Source organism: Trachemys scripta, chromosome 10, assembly GCF_013100865.1.
Source record: "Trachemys scripta elegans isolate TJP31775 chromosome 10, CAS_Tse_1.0, whole genome shotgun sequence".
Taxonomy (NCBI): Eukaryota; Metazoa; Chordata; order Testudines; family Emydidae; genus Trachemys; species Trachemys scripta.
The window spans coordinates 51,664,054-51,681,953 of NC_048307.1; the positions used below are offsets into that span (position 1 = coordinate 51,664,054).

A 17,900-nucleotide genomic window follows, 5' to 3' on the forward strand; every position below is an offset into this window, starting at 1 on the left:
CCAGGTGCACACTGTTCAGGAGGTGCGGGGGGATGTGGTGACTGTGGGGTGCATGGCACAGCGGGAAACAAGCCGCACGTGGCGCTATGCCGCTCGGCTCGTGGGGGGTGTGTCGGGCAGCACATGGAGGTGAGTCGCAGCCTCGGTCGCTGCTACGTGCGGTCCCGCCCGGCAGGCTCAGCCCCGACGCAGAAAGGGTGGGACTGCAGGAGCCGCCCCGCCCCCCGGACTCGGGCAGAGGGAAAGCCGCGACCGGGTCTCGCGAGAGTTGGGCGATAGCCCCGCGAGATTCCCGCCGCCTCCCTCCCACGTCATGTTTTCTCTTTGACAAGCTGCCGCCGCTGCGGAAAGATCGCGGCTCTGGGCCGGGACCTGCCACCTCCGGACCCCGACCAGCTGCCACTCCGCCTGGACCCTGGTAACTGACTCCCTCCGCCCCTGTGTGCGAGCGTCGCGCGGCCCCGCCTCGGCGCGTCCCCAACCGGCAGCGGCGGGGTAGGGAGGCCCGAACCAGGCGAGCCGGGCTGGGAGGGTCGGGGCTCACAGCGCCGCTTCCGCGGCAGGGTTCAAAGCCCAACTGACTGCCGCCCCCTGTCCGGAGGGGGCGGGGGCTGTGCCCCTATGGCGCTGTGGGGGGCGGGAGCTGAGCCCCCTATGGCGTAGGGGGGTGGGGGCAGAAGGGTTAAGCTGTATATAGCGGTGGAGTGAAGGGCAGAAAATGAAGCTAAGCCAGATATTCCCCCCTTCCGCTCCCCAGTTCCTGGGGCTCAGGGAAGGTAGTTTCCCCTTCAGGACTAGAAGTCTCGTCAAGTCTCTTATTTTAGACAGTATTAAATATAAGGTACCTTTTTGCTGTATGTTGGGATGAGATCCACAACTCCTCTAAGTCTGCACTGCTGCCCCGCCGCCCCCAACTGATTGTAGTATGTGCATTGCCTGTCACTTCCATGTATTTAATTCTGTGTTCTGGGCTGCTCTGGCTGTTGTCATAAAATGAAGGCAGAAATGAATCGTGTACATTTTTGTCAATGACATGTACGACCTTAAGTGTCGTACACATCTCCCGACCTGTTGTCTAAGTTGCATAGCACCCTGTGGCTTGTTGGCTGGCTCCCAACTGCAGTAGAGAGAAAGTATCCACATACTTTCATTTCCAAATTATTTTTTTCATGACCTTAGTTGAATGGTGCCCTAATGGCTCACTTTGGCCTGCATGCATCTTTTCCTATGTTCTCTAAATAGGCTGCTTTTCGGGTGTGTTCTAGACATATTTGTCCTCATCTTGCACCCCACTTGGGGGGAGCAGGGTGTTGAGGTGTAGAGTCTCTTTATCCCTGTTGGACCTGTTCTTTTGTGTGTTGATATAATGTACCTGAGCAGGTTGTCCTTTGCTGGACTGCGTAACTCATGAGTAGGGATATGATTTTGTCATATAAATTTTGATTAAATTTCATAGTAGAGGTGCAGGGCAAAAAAATCAAGGAAAGGATGGAGATTGGGGGGCATGAGAGAAGACCCTGACCCTCACCCTACAGAGGCATCTCCTGTATTGCCAGGCTGGGCCAGGTTTCCCTCCTCTGGATGTCCCAATTGGTTGAACCATTTATCCTTGAATCCAGTAGCTGTGGAGTTTACCAATCAATAGCAAGGGTTACTCTGTGCCTGGGAACTTGCCCAGTGTAACCTCTGGTCATACCTGCCTCTTGTGATTGACCTTCTCATTAAGCCAGTTTAAATGCCTCTATGTGGCTGTAGTAGAATTTCCTGTTTGAAGGTTGGAAATGATTTACTGAATTTACAAAAAGCCTACAGTGCATGAGTTTTTTTTAAATAGTAGTGATAGGATACATTGTGAAGATCTTTCATCCTGAAGGATCTCAGTTCTTTAGGATTCTAGCTCTATATCATGTAAGTTAGTGTATAAACTTAGTTGTAATACGGAATATTTGAGGCTGAAAAAGCAAAAGTTAAGGTTCATAGTAACCTTAACTTGTCTACATTGTACAAACAGTACCTAATCTATCTCTCAAATACACGTTCCACACTAAAGTGAATAGGAATAGTGCATATAGGAGGACAGAACAGGGACCCACTGGATCTTAAAGTACAATTAATTACTATTCTAAAATACTGTATAGGTGTAATGTAGGTGAGTAATGATTGCTATGAAAATCGTATCTTTACTGCCTGACTTTTGAGCTGTTTAAAAGTGTGACTGACATTAGCTTATGTTTTCATGCATTTCAGTTTTTAGAAGGAGGAAAGAGAAAGGAGACTATCTACTGTTTTCTCTGCATACTACCGTACCTGGAAAGCTTTTGACTACACAGCTGTAGAACCCCACAATGAAACTGGCACAAAAGCGTACAATTCTAAACTTAGTAGCAGTTTCATGCTGCACATGAATATTAATTTTTAAACAATTATAACTGATAGTTTATGTCAATCACTCTTATGTAACTTAAAATTAAAGAAAATCTCTTATCTTTCGGATAATGGATGGAAAGTTTCAGCATAAAAGAACCTTTTTTTTGTTAGAAAACTCTCAACAGGACTTGAAAATTGATGACTCCACTAGCTCCAGGCTGATAAAAGATAAGGGGGTGGGAGGAACCAGTGAATTGTAGTGTGTCTGATTTTATTAAAAGACCAGTTCCCCCGCCTCCAGCTGCTGGGTAGAGCAAGGGTAGTACAATTCTTATCACGGTTTTGTCCTGGGACCCTGCTTAGGGGCTTCATCTTTTGTGTCAGCTTCTGGTTAGTATGTGTCTGATAAACTTGAAGCCCTTCCTAGTTATTGGCAGGGAACCCCTTGCTTCCCTTCCCCCAGACTTGGTGTGTGTATGTATATGGCTGGTGTCTCTGCTACTCAACTCTTCTCCCATTCTTCTTGCTGCTACCTTTGGATTTCTGCTACTCCTTTCTGAGTTTCTGTTCTTTGGGTTCGCTCCACCACTTTTAGCTTTTCCCAAAAGCAGCAGATTACTTTGAGCTCACTTCCTCCAGTTTTCTATGGGCGGATGGGTTTTTCAAGCCTTGGTTATGAGCAGGTGAAAACGAGATTGGGTGGGATGGGGTTTAATATATTAATGATTTGTAAAATAGGAGTGAACTTGAAGATGACACCAAGTTATTTAGGTTAGTCAAGACTAAAGAACTCCAAAGGGACCTAGAAAACTTAGGTGATGGGCCTCGTGAAGGCAGATGAAATCTTACATTGGTAAGTAGAAGGAATATCTTGAATCGGGATGTCAATAATTAATCCAATATGTACTGGTCTATGGACTAAACCTACTAGCCACTGTGAAAAATACTTGGCATTATGCCTTCAGGATACACCCCCTGCAATTTAAACAAATAAAGAACTCTGTGTAAGTCTGAAAACTTGTCTTTCTTACCAAAAGAAGTTGGTCCAATGAAGATATTACCTCACCCATCTTGTCTCTCTAATATGATCAATATGGCTACAACAGTAGTGCATACAAATAAAACAATTATATATTATCATTAGGGCTGTCAAGCGATTAAAAAAATTAATCACGATTAATGGCACTGTAAAACAACAATAGAATACCATTTATTTAAATATTTTTGGACTTTTCTACATTTTCAAATATATTTCAATTACAACACAGAATACAAAGTGTACAGTGCTCACTTTATATTTATTTTTGCTTACAAGTATTTGCACTGTAAAAATACAAAAGACAGTATTTTTCAGTTCACCTAATACAAGCACTGTAGTCTTTATGATAAAAAGTTGAATTTACAAATATAGAATTATGTACAAAAAAAACTGCATTCAAAAATAAAACAATGTAAAATTTTAGAGCCTGCATGTCCACTCAGTCCTACTTCTTGTTCAGCCAATTGCTCGGACAAAAGTTTGGTAAGATTTGCAGGAGATAATGCTGCCCGCTTCTTGTTTACAATGTCACCTGAAAGTGAGAACTGGCGTTCTCATGGCACCGTAGTAGTTGGCGTTGCAAGATATTTATGTGTTAAAGATTCGTATGTCCCTTCATGCTTCATGCACCATTCCAGGGGACATGCATCCATGCTGATGATGGGTTCTGCTAGATAACGATCCAAAGCAGAGCAGACTGGTGCATGTTCGTTTTCATTAGATAAATCAGATGCCACTAGCAGAAGGTTGAGTTTGTTTTTGGATGGTTCAGGTTCTGTAGTTTCTGCATCCAAGCGTTGCTCTTTTAAGACTTCTGAAAGTACGCTCCACACCTTGTCCCTCTCAGATTTTGGAAGGAACTTCAGATTCTTAAACCTTGGGTCAAGTGCTGTAGCTATCTTTAGAAATCTCACATTGGTACCTTCTTTGTGTTTTGTCAAATCTGCAGTGAAAGTGTTCTTAAAAATGAACAAAATGTGATGAGGCATCGTCCGAGATTATAACATGAAATATATGGCAGTATATTTATAACATTATCAAATTTGTCTCCTCTTTGAATCTTCCTTCTTCTCTCCCATAATTTCTCCGCTGTACTAATCTTTTCTTACATTTTGGAATCAATTGCTCCCTCTTTTGCCCAGCTACTTGCCTCTCCAGACTCCCATTACCCCACATTTTACCAGACAACTAATATAGAACTAAAAATATTAGGTAATGATAAGAAAAATGTTGAGGGCAATGCCCGGGAGAGAAGCCAGAACCCCAGCAACTGGTAGCAGGTGGGAATTTACTAGGGCAGTGGTTCTCAACCAGGGTACGGGTACCCCTGGAGATTCACAGAGATCTTTCAGGGGGTACATCAACTCATCTAGATGTTTGCCTAATTTTACAACAGGCTACATAAAAAGCACTAGCGAAGTCAGTACAAACACAAATTTCATACAGACAATGACTTGTTTATACTGTTCTATATACCATACATTGAAATGTAAGTAAAATATTTATATTCCAATTAATTTATTTTATAATAGGATAAAAATGAGAAAGTAAGCAATTTTTTTCACTAATAGTGTGCTGTGACACTTCTGTATTTTTAGGTGTGATTTTTGTAAGTAAATAATTTTTAAATTAGCTGTAACTTGGGATCCGCAAGACAAATCAGATTCCTGAAAGGGGTACAGTAGTCTGGAAAGGTTGAGATCCCCTGTATTAGGGTACTGTCCCTTTTTGAACTGAGTCCCCTCTTTGAGTTATGCCCCTCAACCTAGACAAAAATACACATGCAAAAGTGTGCTTGATCGCCTATTTATAAACCCAACAGAGACCTTAACAGAATTTTAATAAAATTACGTACACTTGTAAGTTTTAAATACACAGATACCAAGGTGGATAAAAATCAATGATTTTTTTAAAACCAAAAAAATTAGATTTTTTTGATAAAATGCTTTTTGAGGAAAAAACCTAACTAAAGGTAGTTTTAATTAAGATACATTATGGCTCAAAGATATCTCATCATGGAATAGGGATTATAAATTCTAATTCTATAGTATGAGACAATATATTCATTTAATGTTTAAGAAAAGTTTTGTGAATTAGTTCCAATAGTTCATGGATTAGGGACCCAATCTTATGGGGCTCCAGGGGCTTTTGTATAGATTATTTAGGTTAATCTTTCTATCTACCCAATGGGATTCAGTGCTCAGTCTAGAAGATACCATCAGAGATGCTTAGTTTTGCAGTTCTCAAATTGTGGATTTGTGTCTCCAGACATAACATGCTTGTTAACAGCAAAAATGTTTTTAAATAAATAAATAATAGATAGGGGTGAGAAATAACAGACCTCAACCCTATTGTCCCTCTGCAAATTTGTGTACAGAGTCAATCCCTTACCTCTCTCTAAAAGTGCAAAGTTTCAAAACATTCAATGACTAGAAGATTGTTAGGGGCGGAATAGATCTGGACAAGAAGAAGTCTGGAGATAAAAGTGAGAAGGGAGGGACAGGCAGTAGAAACAAAAGTGAAACTGTTTGAGCAGCATATTCCAGAAGTCTTGAGGTCTTTCTGAGTATAGGCTTTATTGATTTGAGATCTACCATAGCATTCTCTCACTAGAAGGAAAAACCTATAATGGCAGCAGGCCGTAAAAGAGACCCAGTTTGGGAATATTTTAATGAAGTTCCTTTACCTGTGGGTAAGACAGGCATGCGTGCAAAATGCAAACAGTGCAACAAAGAAATGCAAGGCCTGGTTGCCCAAATGAAACAACGTCATGAGAAGTGTTCCTTCTCAGGAGGAAGCTGCGTTGAAGTTGATGAAAGCAGCGTGTCTGAACATGCAGGATCTTCAGGTTGGTAAACTTTTTTTATTCATACTTCTTTCTTAAGGATTGCCTGTCTTCCTTCTGGACTATTCTTGAATTCTTGTGTTTGAGCAAACAACACTCTGTTACTCTATGGTACTATCATTTTAGATGCAGTTGTGATTAAAAAATAAATAGCTGAAATAGGCAGATCTTCCTTTTACAATTTCACCTTCAAAGTAGTACTGAGTCAGTGAATGCAATGAGTAATACTAAATGAGCAGTGTGGTAATAATAATTAAATAACAGCATTGACTTATTTTGTTTAGGAGAATCCATCCTCAACATACAGGATTCTGAAGACTATCCACCCTCAATATACAGGATTCTGAAGACTATCCACTTTCAAGATCACCATCATTTTCTATAGTTTGAGTTATCTGCCAATGATAGTGTTTCAGTCACATCATGTATGTCACATAGCCACAGTACATCACCTGTCGCAAAAAGGAAAAAAAAATCTCCATCATCCAGAAACAACCATAGATAAATTTCTGATAAGAACCAGCAGATTACAAAAAGAGGTAACTGATTAAAAAATTGCTTCGTTTGTTTATGCAACAAACTCTCCTTTCTGTATGATTGAGAACCTACACTTCATTAACATGGTTCAGTCATTAAGACCAGGATACAGTCCACCCAACAGAGCAGATGTTGCAGGCAAATTGCTGGATAAAGTGTTGTGCAAAAAGTCTAGAGGGTGAAATTGTTAACCTGAGTCTTGATGGGTGGAGCAGTGTCCACAATGATCCTGTTGTATGTGCTTGTGTGACAACAGAGGAAGGGAATGGCTTCCTTACAGAAACAATTGATACATCAGGAAATGCACACACCACAGAATACTTAAAAGAAGTAGCAGTAAAAGCTATAACAAACTATGAAAAAAAATTCAAATGTCTAGTACGCAGTTTGGTCACAGACAATGCTGCAAATGTATCCAAGATGAGAAGAAATTTAGAAGAGGGTAAAGCGAGTCCCAAGCTAATAACATATGGTTGCAGTGCTCATTTGATATACCTCCTAGCCAGAGACTTCAGAAATAAAGGCTAATGTTGTTGAAATGGCAAAATACTTCCGTAACAACCACTTTGCAGCAGCTGCTCTGAAAAAAGTGGGAGGAACCAAGCTAACTCTCCCACAAGACGTGCAATGGAACTCAATAGTGGACTGTTTTGAGCACTATATCAAGAACTGGCCCAATCTGATGGCAGTTTGTGAACAAAATCGTGAAAAAATAGATGGAATTGTCACAGTCAAAGTTCTCGACATTGGGCTTAAGAGAAATGTTGGACACATGCTGAGTACCCTGAAGCCTATTTCTGTAGCCTTGAACAAAATGCAGGAAAATAGCTGTTTTATTGCTGATGCTGTTGAAATTTGGAAGGAACTGAATGAGATCTTAAAAAGAGAAATATCATTGACAGAGTTAAATTACAAACATTAAAAAAACGAATGGGACAAGCACTATCTCCAGCTCATTTTCTTCAAGTATTCTCAGTACTTGGTACCAGGGTCAAACCTTAAATGCTGAAGAAGAGGAGTTGGCTATGACATGGACATCCAGCAGTCATCCCTCCTACATTGCTAATGAGTTCAATGTAATCAAAGTGGCCCATTTCAACCAGTTGACAAGAAGGTGTGAGAATCAGCAGGGGGAAATCAGTTTGATTACATTGAACTCATTAGCACTACAAAAGTCATTTTCCTCCCTTCTTGATAACTATCGAGAATAGCCCACTTCCACCTTAATTGACTTGGCTAGTTAGCACTGACCCCCCACTGATGGGCAACTCCCATCTTCTCATGTGCTGAGTATTTATACCTGCCTCTGTATTTTCCACTCCATACATCTGATGAAGTGGGTTTTAGCCCAGAAAAGCTTATGCCCAAATAAATTTGTTAGTCTCTAAGGTGCCACAAGGACTCCTCATTGTTTTTGCTGATACAGACTAACACGGCTACCACTCTGAAAGGGTGGGACAAGGTCCATGCTTCAGCTACAAAAGGTTGGAAAATCCAGTCATTCAGGGGTGCATTTCCTTTGGGAAAATATCCAAACTGGCTCTGAGACAAGTCAAATGATTCTTGGTTGGGTTTTCAACACTCAATAGTTCAGATTCTGTTTAGTCAGTAGTGTCAGTTAACAGTGAGAATGGAACGCTTAAACCAGTTTCAATCTTTGTTCTCCAGTGAATGTTTCTCTTGAATATCGATATCTTGTTGTGCAGGTCAAAAATAGTACTTTCCGCTCCTTGCAATGGGACATCTAGAGAATTCAGTTTGTCAAAAATATCAGCAAGGTAAACCAAAAACACAAGACAGTTGGGATCATGCAGTGTCTGCATTGCTAAAATTCAAATCCACTAGAAAAAATCAAACTTCGTTTCACAGTTCATAAACATGTTGCAACATTTTCCATCTGGATGGACACCTGACTTCAATGTGAAACAAAAAAGCATCATGCTCCACTCTTATTTTTGCGCAAAACATTGCAAAGAGACTGTGCATTTGTGGGCTGTGTTTTAATAAAGTTCACAATCTTAATAGCAGAACTCAGAACATCAGTAAGTTCCTGATCCATGTTTTGAGTTGCAAGAGCTTAGTTGTGTATCATACAATGAGTCCATGATATATGTGGAGCAATTTCAAACACTTTGGCTTTCAAACCTGCCCTACCTCCAGACATAGAAGAGCTCCATCCATACAGATTCCGACGCAGGCTTCCTACTTCAACTCATGAGAAATAAGAAAGTAATTTAAAATGTTAACAGTTCAGATCCAGTTGCACACATCTTAATTGGCTTGGAGAACAAAATCTTCCAATATTTGCTTCATTTAACTGGATTGTAATCAAGAGATCAGCTATACGTTGATATTTTCTGACATGTCAGATTCGGTGGCTGACTGTTGACTGACAGTGGGATCATTTTTAACTTCTCTGGCACACTGTCACCGCGCAGTGACCAGCAAATGTCAATTGCTCCTGGAAGAATCAGTTTTATCCCAGTTGTGTAAGGTTTTAATTTTTGAGAATGTGGTACACAACTTGACATGCTTTTTAACACACTTGCAAGGTGGATACCATATTTTTTTCATTGTGTGTGTGTTTTTGTTTAATTTCTTGTAGCTTTTGTTCAAAAAAATTTCTGGTCTTTCCTACCAGATCACCATGGTTTGTTTCTAAATGGCATCTTAATTTTGGTGGCTTCAGGCTATCATTTGCTAAAGTTACTGTGTATACTACACATTGAGGCCTAGTTTTTCCATTAACTGCAATGGAAGTGGAAACCAAAATCCAAATATGCTTCATTATATTTTCTTGGTTTTGCAGTTTTTTTTTCTTGGTAATGACTGTTTCAGCTTCTGCCTTTTGTTTCAGAACACTGCTGTCTTTTGGCAATATATACCGATCCATTTTTCACCACATGATATGAAAAAATATCAAACTCACCAGCGGAATAAGCACTGCAGAACTACTTGTTATTGTTATATCATACTCTGTTGTTACACTAAACCAGAAGGTTGGAAAGATGATAGTTGCTATTGAAATAATGGTCTATTTATAATGAAATTCATTATAACACTCTCCTGTGTACTGTGTCAACAGCCTTGTATCTGCCAAAAAAGTTGATCTGATGAAATCAGTTGCAAAACACTTTCTCCATGCTATTTCAATGTAATTTTCAGTGTCCTGTTCTTATTATGTAATAATCATAAAAAATACCTTGCGCATTGTGCCCCCCCAATGTTCCTCCACACACTTTCAGGGAGGCATGCCCCACGGTTGAAAACCTCTGTACGTACTATTTTAGATGTCTTAGAACTGGTGTGGTTAAACAATGCCTATTATTTAATTATATCAATGTAGTTAAAACAGTACAACTTCCCAGTGTGGATGCAGTTGTATTAGTGTCAAGGTTTGTTAGACTGACATAGCTTATTCCCCTTCCTGTATGTGAATAAAGGCTTGTCCACATGGGAAAGCTTACTTATTTTTTTTCTGTATAAGTTTGTGTCCACACAAGATGTTAACATTTACCTGTCATCTTATCTTATCTTTGTTCTGCTTTGCAAGTGACAGAACTGTCTTTGAATGAATTATGCTGGTATAAGGTTCGTGTGGACGCATCCCTATTTTGGATTAACTATATACGTCTGGCAGTTCTCCCCCTGCTCTACCACGGGACATTGCTTCACATCTGGATCAGTGTCTTTGTTTACATGTGTGCTCTTTGCTGTGCCGTGATCTCCTTGACTGGATGTTGCCTTTCTGTTTAAATGTTAACAAACCAGGGTTTGCCCCTTTTGAGATTTCAGTTTATGGTGAGATCACATCCCCAGAATCACATACTCATTATAGCCAGGCCCCGTGCCTCTACATGGTCCTGTTGGGAGGGTCTGGGCTTCCTTGCCTTTTTAGGAGAGGGGCATGTCCAGTTGTATCTTAACACTAGTCACCAGAATATCAAGAGAGGAGTGGTTATTTGAGCAACTGTGGGAGAAGGGTCACTCCTGGGACAAGTCCCAAAGCAAAGGAACTTTAGCAGAATTATAAAAAGTCAGACCAAAACAACACCTCCAGTAATGCTCTCACTACCTCCACTTATTCTGAGGAACTGGACTAGATTTTTGCTACGGTGGATGCAACCAAACCTCGGCATTGTGGACAGTCTGGTCACAGCACCAGAAGGCCACGTTATGAAATCATGGACCCAATTGGGAGATTTCCCCTGATAGCCAAGACCTCTCTAGCATGCCAAACCCAGAAGCAGCGACAGTACCAGAGATGTCTCCCAAAACTCAGCCAGAGAGACAGCTTGAAAGTGCTGTGGAGGGGACTTCTTCTAGTAAGTAGTAGTTGCTGTATTACAATACAACTATGTGGGAGAATTAAACAACTTTTGTTCTGGGTACTGGCTGACTACTATCTTGCTGGGTGAGCTCCACTTGCTTGGCTTTTATTCTTCCATCCTGCATGCTCGAAATGACATCTGTGCCAGAGACTTTAAGATCAAAAGTATTGTTTTTCTGAAATATCAAATCTCACAGCCACTGGCTGAATGTGGTGACATTCCAGATGGCAGTGGCCACATGCTCTACACATTTAGGGGAACTCTCATGGTGGTAGTCCACCATTGCAGCTCCAGGTGAGATCTGTATAGCTCTCACCTGGAGGTAGCTTTCTGCCACCACTGGTAGTTATCCCAGTTCTGGATCACTGTCCAGTCACAGCACTCAGTGCTATTTGGCTGAGTCCAGACACAGTGTTCCAGTGAGTGAAGCTGCTCCAGGAAAATGTCATGCAGAAATAACTCTTCTTTCATCCTACTTCTCCTTTAGCAGTTTCCTTGCGATGTTACTGTGGCTGTCTCTTAACTCCTCCATAGCAATCTAGCTGTGTAACTGCCAATATATTCAGAGCAGCCTGGTCATATTAATGACTATCCGGATCGTGGCAGCCAGGAGTTTGAAAATAGTGCTGGCTTGCAAAAGCCAGATGAATTATTGGATGACATGAGGAATCCTGGGGGTCAAACAGCGTCCCCAGTCCTGGAATTCCAGCAGGTTCTTGTAGATATCCCAAAATGAACAATGAGAAAAATCCCAGAATGCATAGATCCTGATGGTGGAACATTACATCATGGGCTATCTACCCAGAATGCTGTGTACGTATTTCAGAAAAATGCAGAGTTGTGTGAACTCAGTGATTCAACAGGGAAGTAGCTTATGCTGGCCTAAACAAAGCACTCTTTTGTAATAGTAATACCTATATTGTTAAAGTGGAAAAACACCTATGTATACAGCCCCTAAGCGATACTGGTATAAGGCGTCTTTTATGCTGCTGTAACTAGCTCCATGCTGGGGGGGATTGTATTGGTAGAACTATTTTGGTTTTAAAAAAAATCACAGCCCTAATCAAAATAGTTATCATGGTACAAAATCTGTGTGTGGACCAGACTTTAGATCCCCAGCCCCTTTCCCTTTTGGAAGGTGGGAGAAGCAGCATTCGCTTTACTTCCCCCCCACTTCAGAACTCTGGACTGCTAGAAGTGTAGATCACACTGTTCTGTCCTTCCTCCTTTCTCATCCTCCTGGCTGCTGCAGGAGGATGTCTTTTTGTTGCTCTGTACCTTTTCCAGTCTGTTTTTAAATCTGCTCCTAGTTTTAGCAACAAGCATCAGTGTGAAATTGACCTGGTTCTTGTTATTTTCACTGCTGCTACCTTGGTTCTGAAGGGCAGCATAAAAACAGATATGATTATTCAGTTTTCACATTGCTGCAGCTTGGCAAAGCTATGAGGAGCAGTGACAGTCCTGGAGCTGTCAGAAGAGTATGAAAAATAGTATTAATCAGTTTACTCTTGGTTCACATTTGGAAAACTTATTTTAAGAAAGTTTTTTAATGAAAGCATAGGCCTTAGGTATGTGAGAAGTGCAACTTTTCTATGTAGACATGGCCTTAGATTTTACACAAATTTTTGACACTTGTAAGGGAAAGATTGCTGCTACTCAAGGGCGAGTTGGAGGATGAATTCGTCAATAACCGATTTGAACTAATCGAACATGTTGTTGGGTTCTGTACTAACAACCCATTCAGGAAAAAGACCTAGGTGTCATTCTGGATAGCTAACTACAAACATCTGCTCAAAAATAAGAAATCAGTCAGTTAATAATGGCTTGTTGGAGGGTTATATGGATATGTCACACGCTGCAGCTTTTTTACAGATAACTATATAACAAATTCCATAACTGATCATATCCGTGTCCTCTGTGTCATTTGTCATCTTAGCTTGAAAATCCTTGAAGCAGGGACTGCATAACTTTCCATATTACCACAGGGGATGACCGAATTCTGATTGGGGGCATTTATGCAGTACTGCAGTTTAAAAGCCTGATATGTAATTAGGTAGTATAAAAAATAGGATAGAAAATAGCTTTGAAAATATTATACCATCATAAAAACCACTGCTCAGTCTCACTGGAATACTGCATTCAGTATTTTTATACTACCTTTAAATATAACGTATAGCATAAAAAGGAGCCCAGAGAGGGCAACCTAAATGATCACAGGCTTGGAAAGAATTCCATATGAAGAGAATAATAAGATTTGGACTGTTTAGAGAGAGGAGATGAATAAGTGGGGACATGATTTAAATATATAAAATAATGGTGCAGAAAAAGTAAACAGTGTGCTGTAAAGTAAAACTGACAAAAGGAGCTACTTACAACATAACTAGCTCATGGAACTTGTTGCCACAAGATAACAATTAGGCCAAGAATTTAGTAAAATCCTAGATAAGGCATAGACACTCATTGGATAATGGGATCATCCATGGTTATGCTAGTTAAGGTAAAGATATTTTATAAGGAATATAATCTCATGCTTCAGGGCATAAGACAACTATTGACTGAGGTGGAGGGTCAGGAAGAAATTTTCCTTTTGGGCAGGTTATTCCATAATTGTTCACTTTAAGGGTTCTTGCACCTTCTTCTTACCTGTCAGGTACTGGCCATTGTCAGACAGATTAGATTAAATGGATAACTGGCGTGATCCAATATGGCAGTCTTTTATTTCACTATCATTAGATGTTACTGTTGTATGAAAAAAGCTCCTCCAAACCCAGTTAATGTATTAAGATTGTAAAAATCAGTGGGGGAAATGTTAAAATTTGGGTTTCTATTAGAGCATTTATGTAGGAATGTTAATATGGTCATGTTACTCATCTGTATGCTTTTGGGGACATGAAAGGTGGTAATATGTTACTTGTTTTTTCTGATTAAATGTATATAGAAATATTATTCTAGTCAGAAAAGTGACTACAATTAGTATTTTTTTTTTTTTTTTTTTTTTACTCCAGAGAAACTCTCACCTTTGTGCACTTAAAGTCACTGTTTGCTTTAGAGATCAAAAATAAGCTTTTACCAACTTTTACTCCTGTTAGTACTGTAGGGTCACTACAGCTTTGGAAGAATGAGTTGGATTGTTAGTGAATCTACAGAATTAACTATATTCTGACTGCAAAATCTTTTACTCATGATGTGATAGCCAGAAAGAGCCCAGCTTGACTTTCAGGCCCCATTTGCAAAAAATATTTCTCGCTGTTTCAGACACAAATTAAATTCTACTCTTAGCAACAGTAAGAGCTGTCATGGACTCTGGCTGCTGCCTGTTTTAAATAAAATGTCCTCTAATCTTGCTCGGAGCATGACTAATGGACATAGCACTTAAAATACTGGCAATGTGGTCTGCACTAGGACTCCTAATGTTGCCAACATTGATGGAGCTGACTTCCATAAGACAAACATAGAATTCAGTCATGCATTTTTCACAGCTACTTTTCAGCATGCATAATTATGCTTTAATGTTGGTATTGCCGGCCTTTGATTTTTAACTATATAGCTTTTAATGCTATTACATTAGCAGTTTTATCAAAAATAACTTTAAATTTAGGCAGTTTTTTTTTTTTTTTTTTTTTTTTTAAATCATGTAGATGTTTGTAGGTTTTGTGATTCTTATCTCACTAAGATGAGATGTTGTGGGAGGGACTCTTCTGTTTTGGAAGTGTTCTGCTGGCTTACATTGATGGCAATATTTTGCAATGAAGGGGGTGGTTTTTTTTTGTTTATTTTTTTTTTTTTTAAGGAAGGCTTAGATTTTGTAGCAGTACTGTAGAGAATCTAAAATCGCAGGATCTGCAGTTTTTCTAAATTCGTGCAATTCTACTATTTTTTTAAAGCAGTTTTTAAAAAGTTTCCCTTTATCAGGGACTCATAATATCCTCCATATAAACTATCCCAACAGCAGCGCTGTCCTTGCTTGACCTCTGCATTGGTCAGACTGGATTAGAATGAATGTGTAGTGATGTGGGGCTTCGTTAAATTATAGCTCTGTTTAAAATCTTAGCAGTTGTCCACTGAGCATACCAGATAGCACCTTTGCTTGACTTGGGGACGGACTAGTATTCAATTTATTTACTTTGGTTCCCAGCCATTGTCTGGTCACATGGTGCTGCCTTCTCCTTGTTTTCAGCTGCCAGATCAATATAAATTAATGATATAAAACTATCCGTTTGCTTTTTCCCTGAACTACTCCTGTAGTTGCCACATGGATGTTATGTCATGTGGAGGAAAGGAGGTGGCTGTGTTACGAATGAGGGGAGTGTCCTGGGTAGCAACAGATGGAAGGGGAAATGGCCCACAAAGACACTTTCAAAAATGTGGCCCACTCTCTGAAGACATTTGACAATCCCTGTCTTAGAAAATAGAATAAAATGAATACATTAGAATAAAAGGGAAAGGCAATTAATGTTGTTCACTAGTGTTGGATCATAAGACAGCACCTGAGGGCTTGCACCTACCATCTGAGAGAAGCAAAATACCTAGGTTGAGCCACAGGAAGCCAGGGAGGGGAAGCTAAGGAACAGCTCCTGTTATGTCTTCATCTCACTCCCTTGCCGCTTCTAATCTAGTCACATCAGGGCTTCTCTCTTTCCACCCACCCCATGTTCAGCTCTGGGTTAGGGCAAGTGGTGCTTCAAGGGTCTCTGGAGTTGATATCTCAGTTTCTAGGAGCAGCAGCACCTGTCCTCAACAAAATGGTGCCATAACAAACTCCATCATCCTTTGTGGCCACAGAAGATTGTGGGATATGGGAGTTACAGAATGACACCCCCCGCCCCTCAAAAAAATTTGTTGGTTGCAATCTCAAAAAGATTGAGAATCCCTGGTTATAAATGTATATCTAATTTGTCAAGTTGAAAGCATCACTAGATTACAATCTTGTAGTTATGACCTTTTGTGTCAGATGAGGAATACCCTTTTATTTTAGGCCTCGTCTGCATGGCGAAATTCATTGGTATAATTATATTGCTGTAGTTTCACAGGTATAACTTCCTGTGGATACTCAGATTCCTGAATAAGACTGTCTTTTTCTGGTTTGTCCTATATTGCTTCTGAAGCGAAGTGCCCACATGGAGTTACACTTGTATAACTATACTAGCAGAACTATACCAGTATAAGCATGCTACTAATGTCCCCAGTGTACAGAAGCCCTCAGAGTTCATTTGTTGAGCAATTTTTCAGTTTTTCATAGTCTGTGGTTTAGGTGTACTGTGCACAGACTCCTTAAAAATCCTTTGTATTATTACTTTTCCTTGGCTTGTACCCTTCTTGTTTATATAGGCTTTATCACTTAGTTTAAGTGTGAGCACCTTGTATTACTATTTTAGACACCAGGCATATTTTGTATGAGTACAGAGATAATGATTTTTCAATTACATCTTTGAGAAATAGTCAGTCATACAAAATTTGTCAGGAAAAATTACATGACTACCCTTTGCCATGATTGATTGGGGGGAAGTGGGATTTTACTTTCTTGTCAAAAAGTTACTTTGGGAAAGTGAAACTCTGCAAGTCTGGACTAATTTTAGATACATCTTTTTCATTGAACCTGTTAGTTAACAAAGTTTGGTATTGCTTAATTTCTTTTTGTAAAAACTAACATAGACTCCAAAGAGTTTAGAATTTTCTACAAAAAGAACAGGAGTACTTGTGGCACCTTAGAGACTAACACATTTATTAGAGCATAAGCTTAGTCCACGAAAGCTTATGCTCTAATAAATTTGTTAGTCTCTAAGGTGCCACAAATACTCTTCAAAAAAAGAAGAACAGGAGTACTTGTGGCACCTTAGAGACTAACAAATTTATTAGAGCATAAGCTTTCGTGGACTAAGCTTATGCTCTAATAAATGTGTTAGTCTCTAAGGTGCCACAAGTACTCCTGTTCTTTTTGCGGATACAGACTAACACGGCTGCTACTCTGAAACCTAGAATTTTCTAGTGTGTAACTGTGCTTAACATGAACTGGACAATGACTTTGTTAAACATATGCAAAATAGTCTTTAGCCTCATACTTGAAAGCAGCTTGTTTGTTTTTTCAGGCTGAATGATGGCTTCATATTTTCCAGACACACACACAAATTTGTCATCTTTCTGTAATATTCCAATTTATATTATGCAATAAAGATGTCGGGATTGTCTATGTTAAGGAAGTTTTCACCAGTGTGACTGTAAGTATAATTATGATAATGCGGAGGCTTAATGTAGATGCACTGGTGCATGCTTATGTTACTGTATTAAGCTACATGGGTGCAAATCTGATTTTGGGGCAGTTACACTAATGTGAATTTCCTTAATTGCGCAAGGCTTTAGAATGAACAGACCCTTCACTTTTCTTTTTCAATGTGTTGTTTGTCTTTGTTTAGGACCAGAAGAATTATTAGATATAATTTAAAGTCTGTGTGTATTATAATTAGCTGCAGAAGAACTTAGTGTTGTACCTCTGAGAATAAGCATTTTACCATTACTAGAAAAATAAGAGGTTAGCAGTAGAAGAATGCCTGTGTTTTACTATTTGCATACAACTTTTTAAGTAGGGATCTAGGTTAGTGTTACGTGATTTTGTCACAGTTTCAGGGTGACTGCGCCTGTATTCCCCCATATAGTCCACCAAGGACACCCACTTTATCTGGCATCTCTCTTGAGCAGAGACTGGTATCATACTCCCTCCTGACCCCAGGATTTTTTCAGACCACACCGTTCCCTAATTACACTGTGATGTTTCCCAGAAAGCCAG

At 39.9% G+C, this 17,900-nt stretch overlaps 1 protein-coding gene across 6 annotated transcripts in view; it reads left to right on the forward strand.

The window, feature by feature from the left end:
- The first annotated feature begins 294 nt into the window (after window positions 1-294).
- Window positions 295-17,900, forward strand: part of HERC1 (HECT and RLD domain containing E3 ubiquitin protein ligase family member 1) — a 206,680-nt gene continuing 189,074 nt past the window's right edge. For all 6 annotated transcript variants that reach the window (XM_034783387.1, XM_034783388.1, XM_034783390.1 and 3 more), the window contains exon 1: window positions 295-418. The gene's annotated coding sequence lies outside the window, so the exon portion shown is untranslated. The remainder of the gene's footprint in view (window positions 419-17,900) is intronic.